Below are 16,354 nucleotides of genomic sequence, written 5' to 3'. Positions count from 1 at the left end.
CCGAGGGGGGAAGTGAAACTTAAATATTTGCACAGCTGACTCATGATTTAATCTTTGCTAGCTTCTTTTTTGTAGTTGTAACTTATTTCAGTTCCGCTCCCACCACTGCTATGTAGGCCTCCATTATAAGTTGGTTGCTATTATTATTATAAACAATTAAGGGGGCAGGCCAACCAAGCTTCCCTGGCAACCTGTTTACAGGTTAATTATTCAGGTGTTTTCCAGTCCACTTGAGCTGAGTATAGCCTACAGGTATCACTGCCATAATGAGTAGGCCCAGAAATGAGCGAAAACAGTTCCTGGCATGCAGTTAACCTATTAACATATGAATGCGTGTGGCATGAAACCAGTTCAACATTTTCTCAGCTTCCTTGCTAGGCCAGCCATTTGTTGTGTGCCGTAATTGGGACAAGAATGTAGGACTAGATCTAACACTCTGGCACAGCTACAGTATACATTTTCAGTATTGTACAGTAATGCAGTTGATTGTGCATGGTGTTGTATTAATCATGACTCATAAGGACAGTCACTCTTTTGACTTATTCATGCGGTGGACCTTTTTTATCCAATTTAATTTTACAGAACATGAAGTGCTCTTAAGGGAGGGAGAAAAGTGGGGGGAAACAAAACAAATGGTATTATGTATTCATGAGCGAGGGAGGGGGGAAAAAAGGCAAGGCTTTACCAGAACAAGCAAAACACTGCTTTTAGTTTTCTTTCATTTAAGTCAGTTTTTCAAAGTGAACCCCTGACCTCCTTTTGGGTAATAGTTAAGCTATGCAACTTAATCTGCAACTGCGGAGCTGAAACTTTTCACTTGTCTACTTTGCATTTTTAGTTCTCCCATTTCCTCTCAAGCTCTGACAGCAACCACTTACCTCCACCTTCCTTCCTGCGTCTGAGAGTGAGAGAAGTGATTTAATTCTCTGCAAAGTTTTCAGTTTAATATGGCCTAGCCATAATGTAAAAATTCAACATTGAGTTTGATGGTTTTTTAATTAAGTTAGGCTTTTGTAGTTACACACACACACACACACACACACTTACATATATATCTATATCTATATATATTGTAATTGAACCTGGAAGGTGGGGGTCTAGTTTAAGTTACGAAATTACACTATAATACCACCCCCACGCACCATGTCAAGGTTGTGAGGGAGCACTATGTGGGTCAGAAAGGCTTGGCCCATTACCATGGAGATGTTTTTATTGGAAGAGGGGTGGGCTTGTGTGAGTGGGAGTTTGGTTGGGGGGGGCGGTGTATGAGGCCATGGCAGCATTGTCTTTATGGCTGAGTAAGCTGCGTGCAGGGGGTGGCTGGCTGGATGGCTGGATGGCTGCCTGAGAAACGGGTGGGTATGCAGGGTCAGGGCTGGGGTAGGAGGCTGCTTCCTTCTCTACTCACAAATAAACCAATGTTTGTCTTTGTACCTGAAAGCCTCCAGCCAAGCTAATTCAGATTCAACGCCGCTCTTGATGGCTCTCCTTAGTTTTTTGAGGAAACAGGTGGCTTTTTGGCAGCCTGCTGCAGTGTGCAGGGTTGTAGCTGAGTTTCAGGATTGGCTGGAAAACTAAACAGACAGCGACTGATTAAGACAGGCGACGCCCCACCTCCCCTCTATCCTACCCGCCACTTGAAACCTTCCTCTCTCCCGCCATCCCTCGCTCCCTCCCCCACCCCTGCCATCGAGTACATACAAGGGCCTTGTTCTCGTGTCTTTTTTTATTTTCAGATATCTTTCATTCTCTCTTGTCCGGTGCTTCTGTTTGAGCAACGGTAGTCATTGTTTTATTTAGATGGCCTAAATCCCAGCCTCTTTTTGGACTGAAGGCCATGCTGTTTATTACAGGAACAACGTGCAGACAGAGAGGAAAATAAACCACATGTGACCCCACCACGGTCTGTCACCAAGGTTATAGGATTTCTTGTCAGCCAGAGCTGCATTGGCCCCTCTTAAATGGTGTTTTTCATCCTGCATAGTCATACCAGTTAATGTTGTAATGACTTGTGGAAATGTTCCAGCATTTTCACAACACCATGTCCTCCCACAAATACAATAACTCTGAAGTGATGTTTCTTTTGGCAGTTCTACTTGTGTAACAGTTCCATCTATTAGCTCTCCACATGGAGAGATTCCCTCCACATGGAGAGATTCTGTGTGACCAGTGTAGTCCTGCCAAGCCCGGGACTATTCGTCATTACAACAGAGATAGAACATTACGCTCTTGTCCATTAAAGGAATAGTTGATGGATCATGACTGGAGTTTTTTTCCCTCTCTAATAAAAGAAGGAAAAAGTACATCCTTAGTATCTCATTAGTCGCAGTGGAGCAAGGGGCTACGGTCTGGTTTGGTTTTTGTGTTAATGGCTGTCGCGGTTAGGTCTTATCATTATGTAAATTAGCTGTCCTCGCCCCTTCGCACCGGCCCTGTAAATGTCAGAAGGATTTTGAAAAGGTCAGGTGTGTGTGTCTATATGTGTGTAAGAAAGTCTCATTATGGTCGTGGCAGGTGCTAGTATGCACACACAGACAGACACACACACACTTTTACTAAGGGGCCTTCCTGTTTAAATGACACATCAATAACCTCCTCCTCCCCCTTATAATCACCATTAAGAGTGTGTTGATTCAGACATAAAACTTTGCTTGAATTTACATCCTAATGGAGATGTGAGAGTGATACCAAGCAAGTGTGTGTGTGTGTGTGTGTGTATGGACACTGTACGGTAAATGTGCCCCGATTAATTTTAAATAACTACATTGTTGAATGACTGAAGAAAATATTTAGCATTTTGCCAAATGAGCTTAATGATTTAGACAGCTTTCTATTACTTGTTTCACCGGTACGCTATGGAGAAACAAAGTGATTTCGGGTTAGTGGCAATATTTAATGGCTGCCTAGAAATGAAGTACCTCTTATCCAACAATAAACTAGCGACAGATAGAAAGCTTTTTAATAGATGTATTGAAAACATTTCAGCAGCAGGCACTTTTCATTTTTAAAAACCTTTTACATGGAAGCTATATTGATTAAAATAATGTTGATCCTCAACATCTTACATGGTTTTATATATACAGATATTTTGATGAATGAGTTTCAGTGAAATTACTTTGCTCTGATTTTTCATTACCAATGATCATAACACAAAGGATCCATCTGTTTTATTGTTGACTAGGCAAATATTATTAGACAGGATGGAGGGATCTGAAGAGAGGGAGGTCGTGAGCACGAGTCACTGCATCTTGTTGCATTTTAGGGCGCGGTATTGGACAGTCACAACGGAGTACATGCACACAAGCAGCTGGTGATGAATAAGTGCAGTAACCTGAGGCTGTGCTGTAAGTCAGATGACATTCCAATAATTGGGAGGAGCCGTCACATTGAATGACAGTGTATGTGTGCACTGCTATTTCCTTCAGGAGGTGGTGTATCATCCTCATCAGCAACCCTGTTATCTTCCACAGACATCAGATCTGAGGATGTGCTCATTTAACTGAGTATGTTTAAGGACTCTTTTCTTCCAACTTGTAAGTAATGATAGTGGCTTTCCTGCAGCAACAGAGCCAAAGCTACGAGCTCTGTGACAGCTACATCTACATGTCAGGAAAAAAAAACTTTTGCTCCTCTTACATGTTCATCATGGATAGATGGCCAACTATGTTGAGGTCACACTAAGAGCCCCTACAGGGATGTTTTTGTTTGTCTCCCAGGGTTGCCAGACTGCTGGAGTCAGTCCCATCAGATCCAAAGGAAGATAAGCAGGAATCCTTATATTATGAGGAATGCCAAATGTCATTAATATGAATAGGGGCATCTAAGGGGTAAAAACACAACTGTGCTGAGGGTTGAAGATGTTTTGGCAGAGGTGTTGGGTTAAACTGCTATCTACATTAAATCTGCATGCATTAGCTCACACACACCGCAAGAGACCATTCCATAATGTACTCTAACCACCCCCGTGTTTCTACATAATGGAGAGTTTTTAGACTGTACTATTTGCAGGAGTAGCATGCCAGCAGCTTATCTTGTATAAAAATGCTAAAAGGCATGTGGCTTACTTTAGTTTTCAGTCACACACACATTTCCACACCATTAGTCAAGAAACATTCTGCCAAATCTGCATTTCTCTGTGTCTGACATACCCCAGATGGAATTTAGGGAGATGCAGGTCAAACCTATTCCAGCTCAACCGATGTGGAGAATGAGCAGTAATTCCAATTGAAGATCCATTGAAAGCCAGCTACACTCTTTAAAATAGAATCCCCTTAATTAACTAGACTTGGGAGATGGGTGTCTCCATGACCCCCCCTGTAGTAAAATCACATAGGAGGAGCAGCGAAGTAGGAGCAGAGTGGTGAGTGTGGGGGGGGGGGGGATGTCGACATTTTCAAATTCCATAACGCTGCATCTTGGCAGAGGGGATGAAGCGAGATTTTTAAAAAACTGAGTGAACCTGAGAGGTCAAGAATTATCAGCTCATTTGTAATGGTAGTTCTACCTCCCTCCTCTCTTCTCCCTGTTTTAAAACATGAGAGACATATTTAACAGCCAGAGAGCCTTCCATTGTGGACAAAAGATGACTGCTTTTACTAACCTTTCTCTTTTTATTATTGTTACTTGACCTGTACCCTCTCCCTGTCATCTTTCTCCTCTATCCTCTGTCTTTGTCACATTCTTTTATTTCTGAAATCCTCCCCATAGTGTACTCAGCAGATCTCCGTGCAACTCAGCACTGAGGCCCTTGACTGTGTCCTCCTCCGCATGTGTCTGCATGCATACACACATACACATGCTCATTAGTAGTCACCTTAATGTGTCTAAATGTAGTTTGCAAGGTGGAAGGTGGTTTGCGTTATTGATCTGGTATTGAATGGGGGATGATGCAGTGCCCTTATGTGATATTGAAAACATTTAGGGCTCGCTCCGCCAGCATGACAGCACCATGAAACATCTCTCTCTACCCTCCTCCTCTGCTAATCCCTCTATGTCCTCTCTGCCCCCAGTTTGTGAAATGTCGAGCCAGTTCTTCTACTTGTTACTTTCTTTTCTGTATCTCTTTTCATGCATTTGGCTCCTTTTTATCAACATGGTTTACCAGCAGCATTATAGTTTTGTCCATTTTGTTACCTATCTGCACACCTTTGCTCCTCTGTTAATACATACACACACCCACACCCACACGGGCACAGACATGCCTCATCTTCATCACATCTGACTTTGACAAGGTCATGTCAAATTCACACATATCAGAGGCAGTGGACAGGCCGACTACAGGAGGAAATTGAATTTGGTGCAACAAAGTCTTGTCAGGGCTCTGGGAGCTGGATATTGGGTCATGCTCCCTTAAAACCTTTAAAAACTTCACATTCATCATTTTACAGTAATCAATATTACTGCAAGTGAAAATGACATAGCATTGTGCACACGTAAAACAAAAAATGGTTTGACAACCGTTTTACAGCCTGGCTGCTCTTCCAGAGGTTTTCTTTTATGGCATTAACTTTAATTATTTAGAAACATGGGAAGCTTTCACCTTTTAGTAAGGGGGGGGGGGGGGGCAAGCTGTTAGATGCAATGAAATAGTATAAATTACATTATATTCTCACTCATTTATTCTATATAAAGTCTGACCTTTACAGGTTTAATGTACTCCATCCACTTGGTCCAAATCTGGGAAAATAAATGTATTTTTGGACTTTGATGGAAAATGACAACCCTTCCATAATATAGGATAGGATATACATATCATGTCTTATTTATATCAATCATCAATGGTGAGTGCCTCTGATTTTAGCCACTTACTCGTGTCAGCCCTTTTACTTGCCACACCAACTGCTTTTTTATTCAGTCAGCTTTCCTCCTGATCCCAGCTGACTGATCGGAGGAACTGTATAAAATTACACACTGTAATATAAAGAAAATGTAGTATTCTTACAGATATCATTTCAGAAATATCAGATAAGAAAACTGAAGACGCCATCGCTGAGATAAATGCACAACAGGTTTATTTTTCTTTAATGCATGTAGAGAGTGTTCTTGTGTTTTGTAACACAACCAGTGTTGTTGCGACTCTGCAACTCTTATCTTGCCGCTGATCGGCGCTATCTATTGTTTCACTTATTGGGTTTAAAAATGTGCCGCCATGATATGCTGATAAACAGGCAGCACAGTCGTCATCGGTCCCCAGAGCCTTGAAATGGCAGGAGCATTTAAATCCTCCCCTGAAGCAAACTGCACATTAAGGTCAAAGTGGCAGCAGGTTTATTCAGTTATCAGGCCTGTGTTTTGTCAGCAGGGTGTGCCAGGGTTTGTTTGGCGTGGCTCCTTGGGGAGAGCAGATCCTCCTTCGTTGAAGCAATTTGTTTCATTCATCTATTCAACTGTTTGCCTGCTCTCTAATCTGCCACTCTGCCCCTGTCACATTTGTGCCTTCACTTCCACTCCTCTATCTTGATGCATTCTTTCTCTGCCCTCTCGGTCTTCCTCCGTTTACGTCCTCTCCTAATGCTCCCAACTTCCTTCTCTCTGTAATTTGGTCTGCATAATTGATCCATCTGCTCAGTAAACTGCTGTCTCTTACTGTATCTCTTTTCCTCCTCTCATCCTGTTCTTTGTTCTCCTTCCCTCTGTTCTTATTCCCTCCATTCTTAGTCATCAATCCCCCATTTCTGCTTCTGTAATTGGAATGTCTGTTGCTTTCCTCTATCCTCTTACTCTCTTTTCCCGTTAATCTCTCTCCCTCTCTTCTCTTCTGTAGCTTTCTTCATCTCCCTGTCCCACTGTCCAATTCCCTAGTTGTCTCTTCCACCTATATCAGCCCCAGAGTTTCTCTTTAAGCCTATCCAAACTGCCTGTACTACTTTTCCTTTCCTACTCTCATTTGCTCCCTCTGTCTCTTGCTCTTCTTTCCTCTCATACCTCCTTAACAGCCCTCCCTACAGACATTTGTATTGCATGCATCTGTACCTTCCCACCTCCCCTAACGAGGTCTTCTGTTTCTTTTTTTCTTCTACACATCAATCATTCTCTCTCTCACACACACACTTTTTTTTTTTTTTTTACTTCTCTCACTCTTTCTCTCCTAATGGCCAAGAACACCTCCTCCCACTCCACCCTGGTGGGCATTTTTTGAAGGTTAAGTTGCTGTGACACTTGTACAGTGTTTCACCCCACCTCGCCCCTCCCCCCGATTATCTCACCCTCCTCTCCCACTGTTTCCCTCGCCCAGGCTGCGGAACAACACTCATCACCACCACCTCCTTACACGTAATCACAAATGTGCACGCAGAACACAAACAATACATACGTTGCGGACAGATGCACACAATTCTCAAGGATTTGATGGTTGAGTTACTTGATTACTGTACAGAGGACAGGAAAGGGGAAGTGACAGAACAAAGTCAAGTAAGTGAGTAAGCTGAGCAGGAGAGTTAAGACTGGGGAAATGAAAACAGATGCCGGGTTTTATTTCATTTTAGCAGAGCCAACCAGTCGTGCAGTGCTGGGATCAGGCTGACAATGTCCACTCCCCTGCTGCTAGATACTGTCACACACTCTTCTCCCCCACAGGCAGTTACTAGGCCAGTAATATAGCTTGATTTATCTAACAAGAATCTCACACTGAAGTTGAAAGGGTGTACACCCTGTATACAATGTAGTACAATTTAATAAGAGAAAAGTAGTAATGTAACGTTTTGATGTTCATTTTTTGTGTCTGAGAGATCACTATACACATATAGGAATAAATAAATAAATATAGTTTCACTATAAATCTACATTTGCTTATCTTACCCATATAAAAACAAAAACGAATAAAAAAATAAAAATAAAAAAGGTTGCCAAAGTAGCAAATAATTATCTATACACACCCAGATATGCTGTATCTCCAGTGTCCATAACCACCTTGGCAAAAATGTCCATTCAGGCTGAAATTTCCGTACATCGTCACAGTCTGTAATGTCTAATAAGTATGATAAGTATACTTGGTCTTTTAAAAATGCTACAACACACATAACTCTTGTTCCTCTATAGTGCAGCCTAGAGTCAGTACTTTCAATAGCAATGAAATGATTAGTGGTTTAATGGATTAATCATTCATCAAAAAATTAATGCAAAACTATTTTGATAATTGATTTGCGCTTCTCAAGCAAAAATGGCAACCATTTGCTGGTATCATTTTCTTGAATGTGGTTATTCTCTGCTTTCCTCTGTTTTGCATCATTGTAAAGTGAAAATCTTTGGGATTTGAGCTGTTGATCAGGCAAAACAAGCAATTTTAAGGGCACTGGGAAATTGCAATGGACTTGCTCTACAAGCTTCTGATGAGACGAAATTATTAATCTAGAAAACAATTGGCAGATTAATCGTTAATTAAAATAATTAGTTAGTTGCATCCCTAAAATATAGCACAGCTTGTCCAAGTTTTCAAATAGTAGACGCATCTTATTTTGGTGTGGAAGTCTTTGTTAAAGCTGTCATAAAATATTTTAAACTGTATAGTGAACATACATTTACACTCCAACTCCGAGAAGAATTTGGCATTCAACAGCAGCAACCTTGATGTTGTTGTTTTTAGTTCAGGTAGTACATTGGCTGCTGCTAGACAGAATGATGGACTTGGTGTTACTGCAAACAGACACACTATTGTTCTCAGCCCAAGCTCAGAGACCCTCCTCCTCCTCCTTCCTCCCCTTAGACTCTACCCCCTAATCCAGGTGAACCGAGGGAGACCACTGAAAAGGCAATCTATTGTCCCCCCCTCCCCCTTCCCTCCATGTGCACCACACCTGTATCAATGGACAGACAGACTGCCTTTGAGTAGTGGCCCTAGAGGGAAAGTGGCAGTGTAACAAGAGATGATTGGGTAGTTTCTCTTCAAATGGAGGCTGATGGAGGGGCTTTTTTCTGGCATAGATGGACCACTGTGGGGCCTTCGTAAGAGGATTTCTTGGTACACAAGGGTTTGACATGCTCCTCAAAGGGAATTTATGTGTAGAAAATCAGATATTTGCCGGTACCTATAGACATGTTTACGCCATACCTGTATCGCAGACTTTCACATTACTTGGCTGCCTGTTGTTTGTCTTGGCCTCTTTAGGAAGAGCTGGGAGGGAGGGGATAAGAGAGGAGAGGGAAAGAGACGGAGAGAGCAAGAGACACAGTATCTTCTCTGCTGACTAGTACTAAGTTGTCACTGAGGCCCTCTGGGTGTGTGCTCGCTCCCTCAGGTTGCTGGGAGCCATCTCCTGAACCCTCCTGCTTCTTTTAAAAGCTTTTAAAGGAAACACTTTAAACGCTTACTTCTGTCCTTTTCCTCTCTTCCCACTTTCCTCTTCTTGCAACAAGCTCGCGGCTGATTCGTGCACCAGTGATTCATGAATTTATCTCTGGCACTGCACAGTCACGCAGGGTGCACGCATCAGTGGGGGAGAGGGGGAATGGGGGGGTGGGGGGGAGAGAGAGTGTGCTGTGATGCCAGCCGTGATTAGAGCAGTAGCACTCGCCATTTAAACACACATTTAAATAGACACAGCCTCGGGGGGTGGAGGTGGTGGGGGTGAGGTGAGGAAGAGGATGTGGTTCCTCTGCTTGTGTAAACTAACCACAAGTGTTCTCAATTGTTCTGGTTTTAAATAGAAGTCCCTCAGGCTCCACCTACCAACTTCTCAATTTGTTTATCCCCCTTTCTCTCTCTTTATCCTCTACTGTCACTCTGAATTTTGTCCTTTTCTTTTTGAGACACCAAATTGCTTTATCTGGCATAGATTATTGATGTCCTGCATAGATGTTTTCCTCTGTGCCGCCCCCTTGTATCCTTCTCCTCTGTATTCTTTTACTTGACTCCCTCTTGTCTGTCTGCTCATTTGGCTGTCATCCATGTGCTAGGCAGTTCCCTTCCTCTCTTCCAATATATCTGTCCTCCTCATTCCTTCCAGATGACTCTTTCTCCTTTTTCCTCCCTCATCACCTCAGCCCATTGTGAGTTTGCTTCCTGCCGCCCCCCCCCCCCCCCATATGACACTCTTCTGTTTTTCTCTTAGCCCATGAGTGTCCTACTATGATTCCTCTTTGCTCCTCCCCTTGTCTTTCTGTTGTTTATTTACATAGAAAGGGATGGAGGTAGGGCTGTCAGGATGGATTGATGGATGGGCAGAGGCCATGGGTGAGGATATCTGGGCGTTTGATGGACGCCCCTGTCAGTCAGGATACTACTTAAAGAATTGGCTGGTTTGTTTATTGTAAAAAGGCCCTTCTGGGGAAGACTTGCCAACTATATTTAGATAGCCACCTCAGAAAGCTTCTTCTCACCACTTTTGTGCTTTTGGTACCCATAGATCTAACATTATTTCCATAATGTGACCTTTAAAGGTCCTAAAGAGCTCAAAGTAAACCATTCTTTAGACTTATATTGACATTTTAGAACATAAAACCTCTCCATCTACTGAAACACTCTGCCCCACTGCACATCTGTCCTTTAAAAAGCTCCTCCCTTGTAGATGACATAATTATGTAGTGTCAACGTGTGACAAGCTGAGCTTAGCTGCATTAGAAGAATTAATATGCACAGCGTAGGAGGGAGCCTGTCCATGATCTTCTAATGCTTATAGCCTCTCAGTCCCCTCAGCTCATCTTGGGAAGCCATCACACTCTGGAGCTAGTTATCGCTGAAACCATCAAGGCTAATGTTTGACTGTCTTCCACTCCATCAGTAGTAGATTTCAAGACTTGTATAATTTCCATTGGTATTGCATTCATTTGTCAAGTCTAATGAATGAACTTGAGTTTTTACTTGGTCGTTTAAGGCTGACACCAGAGTTAATTGGTCTTAAAATAATCAGATATAGGCTATGCTATCATAGTAAGACAGTCTGATTACATATTTAATGCATAATTCAATATTAGACGGGATTTCTATGGAGGTCCCAGACCTGAATCAATTTTAATGTGATACTTTGATTGTATTCCAAGGAAATTCGCATTCATTATTTATCACTTATTATTGTTATGTGTATTATCCATTTATTTCAATGTTAATTTTGTTACTCTCCATCCTTCTAAGAACTGTTGATAGAAAATTAATGTTTCTTAGAAACATATTATGAAATGAAAAAAATTGGAAGATAATGGGCTTTGACAGACACAGCACAAATAAATACAAATAAGATTGTTTCATTTCAGTTTGAAATGGTATGAGTATAGTATTACTGTACATGACTTTATAGTACCAGTGAAGAGAGTGGAGTTAGAGTCCAACAGTGCAGCTGCCTACTGTGCCATATAACATAACAGCAAGTACATTTCAGCAAGTGAGTCTGTAGCTTGAGATGTTACAGATGAACATACAACTTCACAACTCAGCAGTACTGTAACTGAGGTGAACTATCGAAAGAAGTGGGAATTGCTGTTTGACTTTGCTTCTGCATTTTTCGTGCATGGTTATCTCAAAATGTCAACTTGTAAACACTTGATGCTTTGATGAGCTTGAACAAAGCAGTTGCATCAGACATATTTCTTCTGTCTTTTGTATTACTGGGGAAGCCAGCCATCCACTAAGTTGGATAATATCTGTGCCATATCAGTGAATATGGTATGTGTCATATATATTTTGAGCTGAAATGACGTGTTGATTTCAAGCAAAAATGCCAAAACATTTCCTATGTTCCCAGCTGCTCAATTGTGAGGATGTGCTGCTTTTCTGTGTCTTATGTAAAGGGAGTAACATTGGGTTTTGTACTGCTAGTGGTACGCAACAAGCAGACATTTAGTAAACCCTAACAATAAATTGATTTATCAACATTAAGCTGCAGATCAATTGATGATGAAAATATTCTTTAGTTGCCGCCCTAGAAATCTAAATGTTTCATAATGAAAATATGGGTGTGCCAGGGGTAACCAATATTTACTGGGGCACAAGTGGGGAAAAAGTGGATTTGTCTTGTTCAAGTGAAAGGCTGCTTGGAGGGCTTCCTAACAAATTGGAGGCATGAGCAATTCTAGCACAAAATCATTAGATCAAACCCCAAATCCCATTTGTGCTGAATCTGTAAGTGCAGAAGCGACAGGAGAAACAGAGCCGCAGAGATCATGTGAATGGCATAGAGTGGGATGAGCAAGGAGAAGAGGCGAGTGCAGGCCGTGCTGTTAGAGGTAAATGTATGTTGGCAGTAGCTAAAGGGAGGAAAAGAGTGAGAGCACAATGGCGAGAGGAGAGAGAAGCATGTTACTGAACCATCAGTGGCGGTAATGAGACACAGGTGCAGCACATGGAACCACATTCCCTATCAGAGAGGAGGATGGGAAGTCTGGAAAGTAGTCAGACTGTAGAGCTATAAGACAGAAGACTCAATGCAACATTTCACTTTAATAGAACATTATTACTTATTAGCTAGCGCACTCCCGTAGGAATTCTTGAACAATCACCCGAAAACAGTAGGCACCCTGGGGATGTTTCATTACTCTGGGTGCCCAGGCTTTTTCTAACCCTCCATTCATTTGCATCTATTTTGAGTGCCTAGTTGCAAAATCATAAGTGCAACACATGAAATGCAGCCGCATCATAGGAATAATTCTAGGTCTTTGTTTGTAGTTCATCATCATCTCTGATCACTTCATTTAGACATGGTTTTCAAACGCATGCTAATGAATGAGGAGCCAGGAAAGCCAGAGCTTTACAACACTGCAACTGATTTCAGCACTTGATTGTTAATGAACTTATATTTGGGTTTGCTTGCTAAAAACAGAAAATGTTGGGATTAGTTAGAAAAGCTGCTTCGAAAATTGGTTAGCAGAAAGAGTGCAATTAGGAAAAGATTAAGGAGGACCGAGGGGAGAATGTAAGGTGACAGATTGAGATAGGGGAGAGAGAGAAAAAGAGGAAAGAAGGGCACAAGCTGCACAGGAAAAGGTGTTAAGACAGTGTCAGGGGTATTGAATCAAATAGGGCGTTTGCACGGATGTGAGCAGCACATACACACTCCCTGCCGCAGGCAAGGTGGGGGTACTACTGTTGCTGCTATGCTTGTTTTTCTTCACCAACTTCTAGATCAGTCAAAGGAATGAACCAGATGAAAGGTTTATGAAGGATGTGTGTGGGCATGCATAGTGTAGAGAGAGAAAAAGTGTAATCCAGAGCTGGTGCAGCCAGCAAGTTCTTGTGAGTGCACAGTTTGTTGAAATATTAGGCATCAGAGAGAGTAAGAGAATGGCCTTTGTGTTCAGCCAGTACTGAGTGAGTAAATATTTTGGAAGGGGATGCTGCGTCCGTAGATTGTTCAGTATGGGTGACAACAGAGGAGGGCGAGATGAGAGGAAAGGAGACGGCTAGCTGCTAAAGGAAACTGTGAAGCAGCAGCTATGTTTATTCCACCATGCAGAGACGTGAACACAAACTGAGCTTTGTCCTGCGCCTAGGCTAACTTAATGTTAGAGCTAGCTGTGAGACCTCGGAGAGACGCTAGCATAAACTGCTTTGCTCTTTCCCCTTCATTTGCTGCCAAATGACATCGCTTACTCTGCTACAGGGTTGCCCTCGCTGCCAGTGGCTGCTGTCATGAATGAACAATGTGTACTTCTCAGGGTCCCTACCTCTCCTCAGGGTGCTTCTCCGCAGGCCGAAGGTGTACACTGCAAGATGTGAAGCTAGGCATAAGATGATATTCATGCTGAGCCAGCCTTGTTAGAGCGATGTTTGATGTGTCTCATTTTCTGTTGTGGGAACATGGTGTGTGAGTAAAATTAAACCAGAGAACCACATGTCCACACCAAACACGCGGTGTGACCTCCATGTTGCCCCTGTAGTGTTGTATGTATTTGTTTTGCTTTTGTGTTAGGGCAGGACGGTGCCATTGGGGGATGAGGCATAAGAAGGGTCATTCATTCATCTCACAGATCCCCAACACACACACACACACACACACACACACACACACACACCTCCCTCCCTCACAGGCCTTTCATCTTTACTCTCACAGGCTTCTCTTGTTCTGTCTGTGTCGCTGAAGAGAAAGAAGGCAAGAGAGTGAAGGAAGGATGTCAGGAAAGGGGTGAGAAGGGGGTGGGTAAAGTGAAGGACAGAAAAGAACAACTGATTCTAGTTTCCTGTTCCTTGGAAAGTCATCTTCCATCCTGCTCTATCACCTCCATTTGGGGGAAGAGTAACAGGTTGCCTAAGCGCTCTCTGCTTCTTTGTACTGCCATCTCCTCTTCATCTTTTTTTCACCCTCCATCTCTTTAATTGTATCCTTCTCATCTCGTCCTCTCGTTGCCTCGCCTGACCCCCTCCTCCGTTCCACTCTTCCTCTGTCCATCCCTCGTTCTCCCAGGGGCTTGCCTCAGTGGGTCGGTTCCAGTCTGTCTGTTTGCTGATGACTCCACTTGGAGCAGATGTGATGCTCAGCAGCTGTTGCGCTGCTCTGCACCCCCACCCCCCACCCAACCCATATCTCTGTCTCTGTCTGCCTCCCCTCCAATGTCTCTTATGTTCGTATTTATCTACATGCCTTTTTGTTCCCTGCTATGCCATTGCTCAACTGTAAATTGGTGAGTTTAATTTCACATTTTATTCTCCGATCTGTTTTGTCTTCTCAGACCAGCCTCATCAATTCGTTTCACTTTCTAGCCTCCCTTGTGCAGCTGTTAATGTTCAAAGCATATTAAGATTTTTGTATAACAATAAGTCTGGAATCTCTTTGTTTGTCTGCCACATGAATGCCAACTGTCACACTGTAATCATCTGAAACAAATGCTGGCCATTGATGGCAGTACTGCAGAGGGCAGAGGGAGGGAATTGTTCCACCATAAATCTGGCAAAATGAGAGAGAAGTGAATGACTGTGTGTTTGTCAGTGGTGTTGTTCATCCACCCAAAGACACAATGTTGTTCAAAGCCAGGCCCAGAGCTAGAATTAGAATATCTATGTTTAGCTTGATGATAAGATGTATAGAGACAAAATGGGACTTGGACGCTTGGAATGATAAAGTGGGTTTTATTTAGGCTAACTCCCATCAGTGGCCTGCGCTTCTTTGGATAGACTTATTAGAATCTTTATTGGCTCTCTCAGCTTTCATTTGTTCTCTCTGTCTCTGGGAGGACTGGCTGGCTGGTGAACTGAGCATCCTCTGACAGGTGCCCTCTTGTCTGAGATGAGAAGAGGAGAGGGGTTGGAGGATGGCGGGGGGGTTATGTCACTTTGATGACTTCAGCCTTGAGAAATCCGTTTCTGGACAGGCGTGTGATTGCATGTGTGTGGCGGGGCGCTTGTGTGAGTGCGTGCATTTAAGCGTGCGTGTGCGTGTCACATCTGTAATTGGCTGCCGCCGTGCTCACAGCTCGGCCTCTGATCTGTTGGAAATCTGGGATCAGCGTGGCAGATCCGCCTGCTAATCAGCAGTCAGAGCCCGCTCACAGGAATATCAACCTGTGCTCTGCTCTGGAAGCTGGAATGTCACCACACTCGGGATTTAATCGCTCCAGAAATCCCTTAATGGGAAACGTTACATGCAGTCTAATTTGAGGTTGTTAAGATAAAACTTTTCGTGTGTGTGCGTTTGTGACAACAACTGGGTTTGTGTGTGTTCTGTACACATGACTGAAACACAGATAGGAGATATTGAGCGTCACTTTGCCCTTTTGCTCTCTAAGATTACATCAAGGCCAGATCACTGGTGTCTCTCTTTGCACTTTACCCTCTTAGGTGTCTCCTCTCTGTGACCGGTGACTATTCATGGTGGCATACGGCACAGTGTTACTGGGAAATTCATAAGGGGGAATCATCACTCATTCCCGGTTCCCCTTTGAGGACTGCGCTAATTAGCCGGCGTCTGTGATTAGTTGGCTTGTGTTTGATCTGCTTCACTCCTCTCTCCCGCTCTGTCGAAAAGGCTGCCTGCCTGTGCCGCGATTTGGCTGTGAGGTGCACCAAACACACACAGGCAGACACACAAAGACTCAAAAACAGACACACAAAGATGTACACAGCGGCAGATTTTTCCCTGCCTTTTGGAGACACTGCAGGTGGCCTCAGAGACAGAGTATCATACACCAGCAGACAGCCTTCTCTCTCTCTCACACACTCACTCACACACACACACACTGCTCCAAACGAAAGCATGCAGCACTTCAGTAGAAAGAGTACAGCTGTTAATATTTCACTACTGCATACTAAGAACTATGTTTACTTTCACTTTGAGAGTTTCAGCCTGTCAATGAAATTCCCCTGAAAAAACAGACGTTAAAGTGTGCTTACTGTGGCAACACAGGGCGTGGGTGGCTAGCTGAGAAGTGGATTTGCTTAACTTAACCCCGAGTGATTACAGCTAAAGATGGGCGAATTATGAATGTAATTAAATTT

The 16,354-nt window shown here is 43.1% G+C and overlaps 1 protein-coding gene across 3 annotated transcripts in view; it reads left to right on the top strand.

The window, feature by feature from the left end:
- Positions 1-16,354, top strand: part of LOC119897390 (nectin-2-like) — an 80,756-nt gene that overhangs the window by 1,068 nt on the left and 63,334 nt on the right. The gene's annotated exons all lie outside the window — the stretch shown is intronic.

Source organism: Micropterus salmoides, unplaced genomic scaffold (genome assembly GCF_014851395.1).
Source record: "Micropterus salmoides isolate LMB-PRFRI ecotype aquatic unplaced genomic scaffold, ASM1485139v1 Ms_hic_scaffold_11, whole genome shotgun sequence".
In the NCBI taxonomy this organism is placed as follows: domain Eukaryota; kingdom Metazoa; phylum Chordata; class Actinopteri; order Centrarchiformes; family Centrarchidae; genus Micropterus; species Micropterus salmoides.
This window is presented reverse-complemented; position numbering and strand designations above follow the sequence as displayed.